This window comes from Microtus oregoni, unplaced genomic scaffold, assembly GCF_018167655.1.
Source record: "Microtus oregoni isolate MIOR12 unplaced genomic scaffold, Mior012 000025F_ref0000491, whole genome shotgun sequence".
NCBI classification, from domain to species: Eukaryota; Metazoa; Chordata; class Mammalia; order Rodentia; family Cricetidae; genus Microtus; species Microtus oregoni.
The window spans coordinates 26,551,566-26,560,804 of record NW_024543084.1 but is presented as its reverse complement, the minus strand read 5'-3'; positions in this window follow the sequence as shown (position 1 = coordinate 26,560,804).

Genomic DNA, 9,239 nt, shown 5'->3' with positions numbered 1-9,239 from the left:
CATTTGACATATTTTCCTAGATAAGTTTTTGAAACTATTTTGAATGGGAATGTTCCCGTGAACTCTTTCTCAGCACGCTTGTCATTGTACATAAAATGCTACCCCTTTTCTATTTCATTATTTATTGTATTAGTATCCTCTTTATATTACTGTAGTTTATCTTTTCTCCATCTTTTCTGCGATTTTAATATTGAGTACTGCTGGCTTCACAGAATTTGGAAGGGCTTCTGCTGGACCTGGTTTTTGTTGTTTTAATAACTTAAGGACTGATGGTAAATCTTTGAGAGTGTGGTGGGACTCTGGGCCTGGACTTTTTATGGTCAGAACAATTTTTATTAGACTTTCAAATTTTCTCATAAGTTATGTGTTTGTTTAGGTTGTTGATCTCATTTTGAATTAAGTTTTTGGTAGTTTGTATGAAGCTGGAAATTGGTTCATTTCATTGAGGTTTTTCGACTTAATAGAGGACAGACTTTAAAAAATAATTTTGAGCACCTAATTTCATCGTTATTTTTATGTGTATTGGTCTTTGCTTGTATGTGTGTCTGTGCATCATGACCATACAGTACCCATGGAGGCCAGAAGAGGACACTGAATCCCCTAGGAGTGAAGTCACAGTCTACTGCTGTGAGCCAGCATGCAGGTACTAGATACTGAACCCCAGATCTGCTGGAAGAGCATCCAGTACTCTAACCTTCTGAGCCATCTCACCCTCTCCAGAGCAAAAGCTTTGAAAGCATTCTTCTGTTATGTTTTGATTTTTTTTGGTGTGTATTGTAACATTCACTTCTTTCCTTCTTTTAGTTTGTTGGGTATAGGTCTGTGGATTTATCTTCTAAAAGAACCAGCTCTTAGATTCATTGCTTCTTCTTATCATTTTATTTATGTTTCATTACTCTCTGGGCAAGTGGGCTTCCTTCTTAGGTTGTGTCTGATGTCAGATTCTAGCCTGCCTTAGATAGGGCCAATGGCAGAGCTGTGAGGCCAGAGCTAGGCCAGGGAAAGATGGTGCATGAGCTGCTTGACAGGACCTTCACCAGGCAAAGCCAATGAGAGCCATGGTTTGGAGCTATGCCTATGGTTTGGATATGGCAGATGAGGGAGGTGAGAGTAAAGGAGGACTCATGAGCTAAAGTCAGAGCCGGAGGTTTTAGTGTTAGTCTTTGGATGCTGAGATGGCAACTGCGGGCATGGGCATGGCTATTTCCACTTCTTAAAGCTAGGCCAGTAATTGTGAGCAGCTAAACATTTATGCGGACATGTAATTAGTAAATGATTATTAGTGCGTATTTTTCTGTATCAATATCTGGTGACTACTAAGAGAAAAAGGAGTTGTTTTACGATGAGCACCCTAAATAAAAAAAATGAGTATATAATGAAGCAAATGTGTATTCTACCTTTCCTATCCGCAGAAAATAACTCAGCGTGAAGAAGAAACTAACCACGACAGTGAATACACTTCTGCCTTTTCCCGGCCTCACATTGACAACACAGAAGAAGAAAAATGGGCCCGGATAGTTTCAGCACAGTATTCATTTCTAAACCAGTACCTCAGAGAAAGGCTAAAGGAGAAGATGAGAGAAGGTACTTTAAGCTCTGAATCGGATTCTTCTGATGAAGAACCAGTACATAGTACCTCTGGAGGAAGAACACACTCAGCGGTAAGGAGTTCCTGCTAATTTAAAACATTCAGTATTTCATTATGAGGGGAAAGATGAATGTAGAAGGTCTCTCTGTGGTGCTGCAGAGATGTCAAGACGAAAGAACGCAGCTTTAAACGCGTCCTTGCACCTCCTGTTCTCTTAGTTCCAGGAATGTGCTTGTTAGACATCTCCCCAACTTCCCATGCAAGTAATTCATGCCATGAAAATAGCAAACCTTTAGACTATCACGGTTTAAACACAAAAGAGAATTCTGATTCACTGATACAAAAATAAATGGTAATGTCCACAAGGCAAGGAGGGTGGGAACTGGGAGTCATTACAGTTGCAATAATATTTGATGTAAGTAAACCAAAGCAAAAGAAATTGGAAACCTGATATTAGACATAGACCTAAATGTACTAAATCCAAAGTCCAATCATTTATGCACTTCCAAAGAACTTTTTATTTAATTGCAATAAAAGACACCTTATCTCAGTAAAGATACATGCATGAGAATAATTGAAATCCCATTTATTTCTCTAACTTGTTTTTACTTTAAATGTTTCAGAAATTAGTCTAGGTTTCATTTCTGTTTTAGGTCATTGAGAATTTCACAGAACGCGTTTGGATCACATTCACCCCACAGCTCCTCACAGATCACATCCCCTTCCCTACTCACCTAATTCTGTGTCTTCCGGTTTTTCTCGAAATTCCATCGAGTCAGATTTGTGTTGCCACCTACCGGAACGTGGTCCACCTACCAGGGACTACAAAGACCCTCACAGAAAACCACTTCTCCCTCTCCTTGCAGCAGTGATTGCCAGTAGCTCCTCAGCAGGGGCGGGACTTCAGGCCGGCCTCACCTCTTCATGCTGGGCCTTTCTCTGACTTGTGATCACACAGGCCTTGCACACGCTGCTGTAGAGTTATTCGTTCAACTGCCCTGTTTGCCCAAAAAACACTGCTTTCTTGTCATCCACCTTATATGGCTCTGAAAGTCTTTCTGGCACCTCTTCTGCAATGATGCCTGAGCAGGTGTGAGACAGGTGTTTCATTTAGGGCTGAACATTCTGCGGAGAACAGCTGTAGGTCTCTGTCAATCACCGTCTACTGCAAAAGGAAGCTTCTCTGATGAGGGTTAATAGGGGCAGTTATCTATGGGCTTAATAACATAGATAGGAGCCAGTTTAACACTGACCTCTATGTGTATTCCAAATGAATATGCACACCTACATTTTCAAACCTTATATCTACAAATGAAAGAAAACTTACAATATTGTCTTTTGGGTCTGGGTTACCTCACTTGAAATGACTGTCACAACCTTCAACCATTTACCTGTGGATTTTATGACCCAATTTTCTTATCAACTGGATAAAATTCCATTGTGTAAATACACCACATTTTTATTCTCTATTCATCAGTTGGTGAACATCCAGGTTGTTTTCATTTTTCTGACAAGTGGGAATAAGACAGCAGTGAACATGGATGAGAAAGTATCACTGTAGAAGGAACTAGCAGACTCATTGGGTAGATGCCTAAGGACTGGAATAGCAGGATCATGTGGTTGATTTATTTGTAGGTTCACAAGGAACATCTGACTAATTTCCATCGTTGGCTACACCATTTCGCACTCTCACCAGGAGTGAACACCTATTCCTCTTTCCCAACATCCAAGTCAGCAATTTTTGTCATTTTAGGAACCTTATCCATTCTGACTGGGATAAGATGAAATCTCAAAGTAGTTTTAATTTGTATTGTTCTGCTGGCTAAGGATGCTAAACATTTAAAAAATTTTATTGGACTTTTGGCTTTCCCCTTTGGAAGCTATTTCTTTAGTTCCATGCTTCACTTTTTTACAAATTGGTTTGCTTCTTTCCTTGGTGCTTATGTATTTATTTGTTAGTTTTTTTTCCTTTTTCACTATTTTTATTGATTCTTATTGAGCTCTACATTTTTCTCTGGTCACTGCCCTGCCTCTCCTCTTCACCTTTAACCCTTTCCTAAGGTCCCCATGATCCCAATTTACTCAGGAGATCTTGTCTTTTTCTACTTCCCATGTAGATTAGATCTATGTAAGTCCTTCTTAGTGTCCTCATTGTTGTCTAAGTTCTCTGGTATTGTGGGTTGCAGGCTGATTTTCTTTGCTTTATGTTTAAAAACCACCTATGAGTGAGTACATGTGATAATTGTCTTTCTGTGTCTGGGTTACCTCACTTAAAATAATGTTTTCTAGCTCCATCCATTTTCCTGCAAAATTCAAGATGTTATTTTTTTTCTGCTGTGTAGTACTCCATTGTGTAAATGTACCACATTTTCCTTATTCATTCTTTGGTTGAGGGCCATTTAGGTTATTTAAATGTTCTGGCTATGACAAACAAAGCTGATATAAACATATTTGAGCACATATCCTTGTGGCACAATTGAGCATCCTTTGGATATATAGTAATATATATATATATATATATATATATATATATATATATATAGTTCTTGAGGAAGGTTGTTTGCTAATTTTCTTAGAAATCGTCACACTAACATCCAAAGGGGTTGTCCCAGCTTGCATTCCCACCAGCGATGCAGGAGTGTTCCCTTTTCCCTACAACCTCTCCAGCAGAAGTTGTCATCAGTGTTGTTGATCTTGGCCATTCTTACAGATGTAACATGGAATCTCAGAGTTGTTTTGATTTGCGTTTCTCTGATGACTGAGGATATTGAACATTTCCTTTAGTGTCTTTTAGCCATTTTAGATTCATTTGTTGAGAGTTCTCTGTTTAGGTCTGTACTTCATTTTTTTTTTGAATTATGTGTTCTTCTGACGACCAATTTCTTAAGTTCTTTCTATATTTCAGAGATCATGCTTCTGCCTGATGTGAGGTTAGTGAAGATTTTTCCCATCTGTAGGCTGTAGTTTTGTCTTGTTGACCTTGTCCTTTGCTTTGCAGATTTTTAGTTTCAGGAGGTCCCATTTATCAATTGTTTCTCTCAGTGTCTGTGCTGCTGGGGTTATATTTAGGAACTCCTGTAACAATGTGTTCAAGTGTACTTCCCACTTTCTCTTCTATAAGGTTCAGTGTGACTGGCTTTATGTTGAGGTCTTTGATCCATTTGGACTTGAGTTTTGTGGATGGTGATAAATACAGGTCTATTTTCATTTCCTACATATTGATATCCAGTTTTGGCAGCACCATTTGTTATATATGCTTTATTTTTCCCATGAGATACTTTTTGATTCTTTGTCAAAAACAGATATTCGAAGGAGTGTGGATCTTCTATTCAGTTCCATTAGTCCACCTGTCCACCAATACCAGACTGTTTTCAGTACTGTAGCTCTGTAGTAGAGTTTGAAGTCAGAGATTGTTATGCCTCCAGAAGTTCTTTTGTTGTACAGGATTGTTTTGGCTATCCTGGGTTTTTTGCTTTTCCATATGAAGTTGAGTACTCCTCTTTCGAGGTTTGTGAAGAATTTTGCTGGGATTTTGATGGGCATTGCATTGATTCTGTAGAGTACTTTTAGTAAAATTGGTATTTTTACTATATTAATTCTTCCCACCCAAGAGCATGGGAGGTCTTTCTACTTTCTGGTGTCTTCTCCAATTTCTTTCTTCAAAGATTTCAAATTCTTGTCATACAAGTCCTCCACTTGTTTGGTTAGAGTTACTCTGAATATTACATGCTATTTGTGGCTACTGTGAAGGGTGTTGTTTCTCTGACTTCTTTCCCAGCTCTTTTATCATCTGTGTACAGGAGGGCTACTGTTTTTTTTTTAAAAATTAATCTTGTATCCTGCTATGTTACAGAATGTGTTTATGAGTTGTAGAAATCCTTGGTAGATTTTTGAGATCACCTATGTAAACTATCATATCATCAGCAAACAGTGAGAGTTTGACTTCTTCTTTTCCGATTTGTATCCCCTTGATTTCCTTTACGTGTCTTACTGCTCTAGCTAGGACCTTAAGAACTATATTGACTAGATATGGAGAGAGTGGACAACCTTGTCTTGTTCCTGATTTCAGTGGAATCGCTGGGAGTTTCTCTCCATTTAGTTTGATGTTGGCTGTTGGCTTTCTGTATATTGCCTTTATTATGTTTAGGTATGTTCCTTGTATCCCTGCTCTCTCCAAGACCTTTATCATGAAGGAATGTTGCATTTTGTCAAAAGCTTCTGTGGCATCAAATGAGATGATCATGTGGCTTTTATTTATTCAGATTGTTTATATGGAGGATTATGTTGACAGATTTTAATATGTTAACCATCCCTGCATCTCTGGGATGAAGCCGACTTGATCAAGGTGGATGATGGTTCTGATGTGTTCTTGGATTTGATTTGCCAGTATTTTGTTTAGTATTTTTGTATCAATGTTCATGCGTGAGATTGGTCTATAATTCTCTTTCTTGTAATGTCTTTCTGTGGTTTGGGTATCAGGGTAATTGTAGCCTCATAAAAAGAGTTCAGCAGTGTTCCTTCTGTTTCTATTTGTGGAATAATTTGAGGAGTATTAGTAGTAGTTCTTCTTTGAAAGTCTTGTAGAATTCTGAGCTGAAACCATCTGATCCTGGGCTTTTTTTGGTTGGGAGATTTTTGATGACTGTTTCTATTTCTTCAGTAGTTATAGGTCTCTTTAATTTGCTTATCTGGTCTTTATTTAATTTTGGTAAGTGATATTTATCCAGAAAGTTTTCCATTTCCCGTAAGTTTTCCAATTTTGTGGAGTGCAGGTTTTAGAAATATGACCTGATGATACTCTGTATTTCCTAAGTGTCTTTTGCTAACTATCCCTTTTCATTTCTGATTTTGTTAATTTGGATATTCTCTCTCTAACTTTTGGTTAGTTTGGATAAAGGTTTGTCTATTTTGTTGATTTTCTCAAAGAACTAACTCTTTGTCTCATTGATTCTTTGTATTGCTTTCTTTATTTTTATTTTGTTGATTTCAGCTCTCAATTTGATCATTTCCTGCCATCTAGTTCTCTTAGGTGAGTTTGTTTCTTTTTGTTCTAAAGTTTTCAAATGTTCTCTTAGTGTAGGATTTTTTTCAGCTTCTTTACGTAGGCATTTATTGCTATGAACTTTTCTCTTAACACTGCTTTATTTTGTCCTATAAATTTGGGTATGTTGTGTGGTCATTTTCATTGAATTTTAGGAAGTCTTTTATTTCTCCTTTTATTTCTCCCTTGATCCATTGATGATTCAGGCGAGCATTGTTTAATTTCCATATGTTTGTGGGTTTTCTGGAATTAGTATTGCTGTTGACTTCTAGTATTAAACCATGGAGATCTGATAAGGTACATCGGGTTATTCCATTGTTTTGTATTTGTTGAGATTTGTTTTGTTGCCAAGTATGTAGTCAATTTTTGAGACGGTTCCATGAGGTGCTGAGAAGAAGGTATATTCTTTTGTGTTTGGATGGAATATTCTATACATGTCTGTTCAGTCCATTTGAATCCTAACATAAAAAATAAGTTAGTTCTCTTATTTCTCTGTTCATTTTTTGTCTGACTGACATGTCCAGTGGTGAGAGGAGAGTGTTGAAGTCTCCCACTATTAGTGTGTGGGGTTTAATGTATGATTTAAGCTTTAGAAGTGTTTCATTTACATATGATGGTGTCTTTATATTTGGGGCATAGATGTTCAATATTGAGACTGCCTCTTAATCAATTTTTCCTGTTAGTAATATGAAATGACCTTCTATGTCTCTTTAGATTGATTTTAGCTTGAAGTTTATTTTGTTAGATATTAGCATAGTTACACCCACTTGTTTCTTAGGTCCATTTGATTTGTATATTTTTCCCAACCCTTTACTCTGAGACAATGTCTGTCTTTGTGGTTGAGATGTTTTTCTATATGCAGAAGCAGGATGGATTTTGTTTTCATATTTAAACTGTTAGCCTGTGCCTTTTTATAGGTGAGTTGAGTTATTTACATTGGGGGATATTAATGACCAGTGATTGCTATCTCCTGTTAATTTAGTTTTCATTGTTGATGTTGTTAATTTGTGTGTTTTTCCCTCCTTTCCTTGGGATTTGCAGCTCTTAAACCATCAATTGTCTTTGTTTTTGTTGGTATGGCCAACTTCCGGGGGTTAGAGTTTTCCTCCTAGTATTTTGTGTAGGGCAAGGTTTGTAGATAGTTACTGGTGAAATCTAGTTTTGTCATGGAATATCTTGTTTAGTCTTTCTATTGTGATTGAAAGTTTTTCTGGGTATTGTAGTCTGGGCTGGCATCTATGGTCTCTTAATGTCTGCATAATGATTGACTACAACCTTCTGGCTTTCATTGTCTCCAATGAGAAGTCAGGTGTAATTCTGATAAGTCTGCCTTTATATGTTACTTGGCCTTTTTACTTTGCATCGCTTAATATTCTTTCTTTAATCTGTATGTTTTATGTTTTGATTATTATGTGGCGAGAGGGCTTTTTTTTATCTAGTCTATTTGTTGTTCTGTAAGCTTCTTGGATCTTCATAGGTATATCTTTCTTTAGGTTGGGAAATTTTCTTCTATAATTTTGTTAAATATATTTTCTGTGCTTTTGAATTGAACTTATTCTCCCTCTTCTATACCTATTATTCTTAGATTTGACCTTTTCATGGTGCCCCATATTTCCTGGATATTTTGCATATTTCCTAGATATTTTGTGTTAAGCTTTTGTGAAATTTAATGCTTTCTTTAACTGATCAGTCTATTTCCTCTATTGTATTTTCAGTACTTGAGATTCTCTCTTCTATCTCTTGTATTCTGCTGTTCATGCTTGCAATTGTGGTTCCTGATCGTTTTCTCATGACTTCTGTTTTTATAATTTCCTTGGCTTGTGTTTAATTTATTGCCTCAATTTCAGTCTTCAAGTCCTGAATAATTTCTTTCATATGTTTTATTTCTTTTTCTTGATTTTCTTTAAGGGATTTGCTTATGTCTTCCATTTTTTTTGTTTGTCTTTTCCTCCATTTCTTTAAGGGAATTTCTTATTTCCTCTTTAAGAGTTTCAAACATTCTCTTGAAGTTCTTTTTAGGTCAATTTCTTCTGCTTCATCTATATTAGGTTGTTCAGGTCTCGCTGTTGTAGAGTTTTTAGGTTTTACTGGTGTTGTGTTGCTCTTTGTGGTGTTGCATGTGTTCTTACCTTTTCTACTCATCTTTTCCTCTAATAGGTGTGGTTGGGGCTATCTGAGATTTTGTTGATTAATCTTCTAGAGGCCAGTGAATCCAAAACTCAGATGTTTTTTTCTTGTGGTACAGTCAATGCCACAGTTCTAATTACCCCATTGGTTACTCTGTGTTCCTGGAGATAGCTCAGCACTACTGTACTTTGCCCTGTTCCCTTGGAGTTTACTGTCTCAGGACTACTTTGGCCTAGGTTACTGGCTTTGACCTGTTTCTGTAAATCCTGGTCTATATCACTTCCTGCAGAAGTCCAGCAAAGGTCTCTGGTTCCAGTCTACTGACTCAGAGTTCCCAGGCTTGGGTGTGCCTGGCTCTGGCTTATTCCCTCACAGGTCTCAAACTCATACTTGGACCCACAAAGATTCTAGGCTCCTGCCTATTCCCTCTGATGTCCCAGACTAATGCCTGGACCCACAGAGGTCCTGGCTCAGGCCTACTCC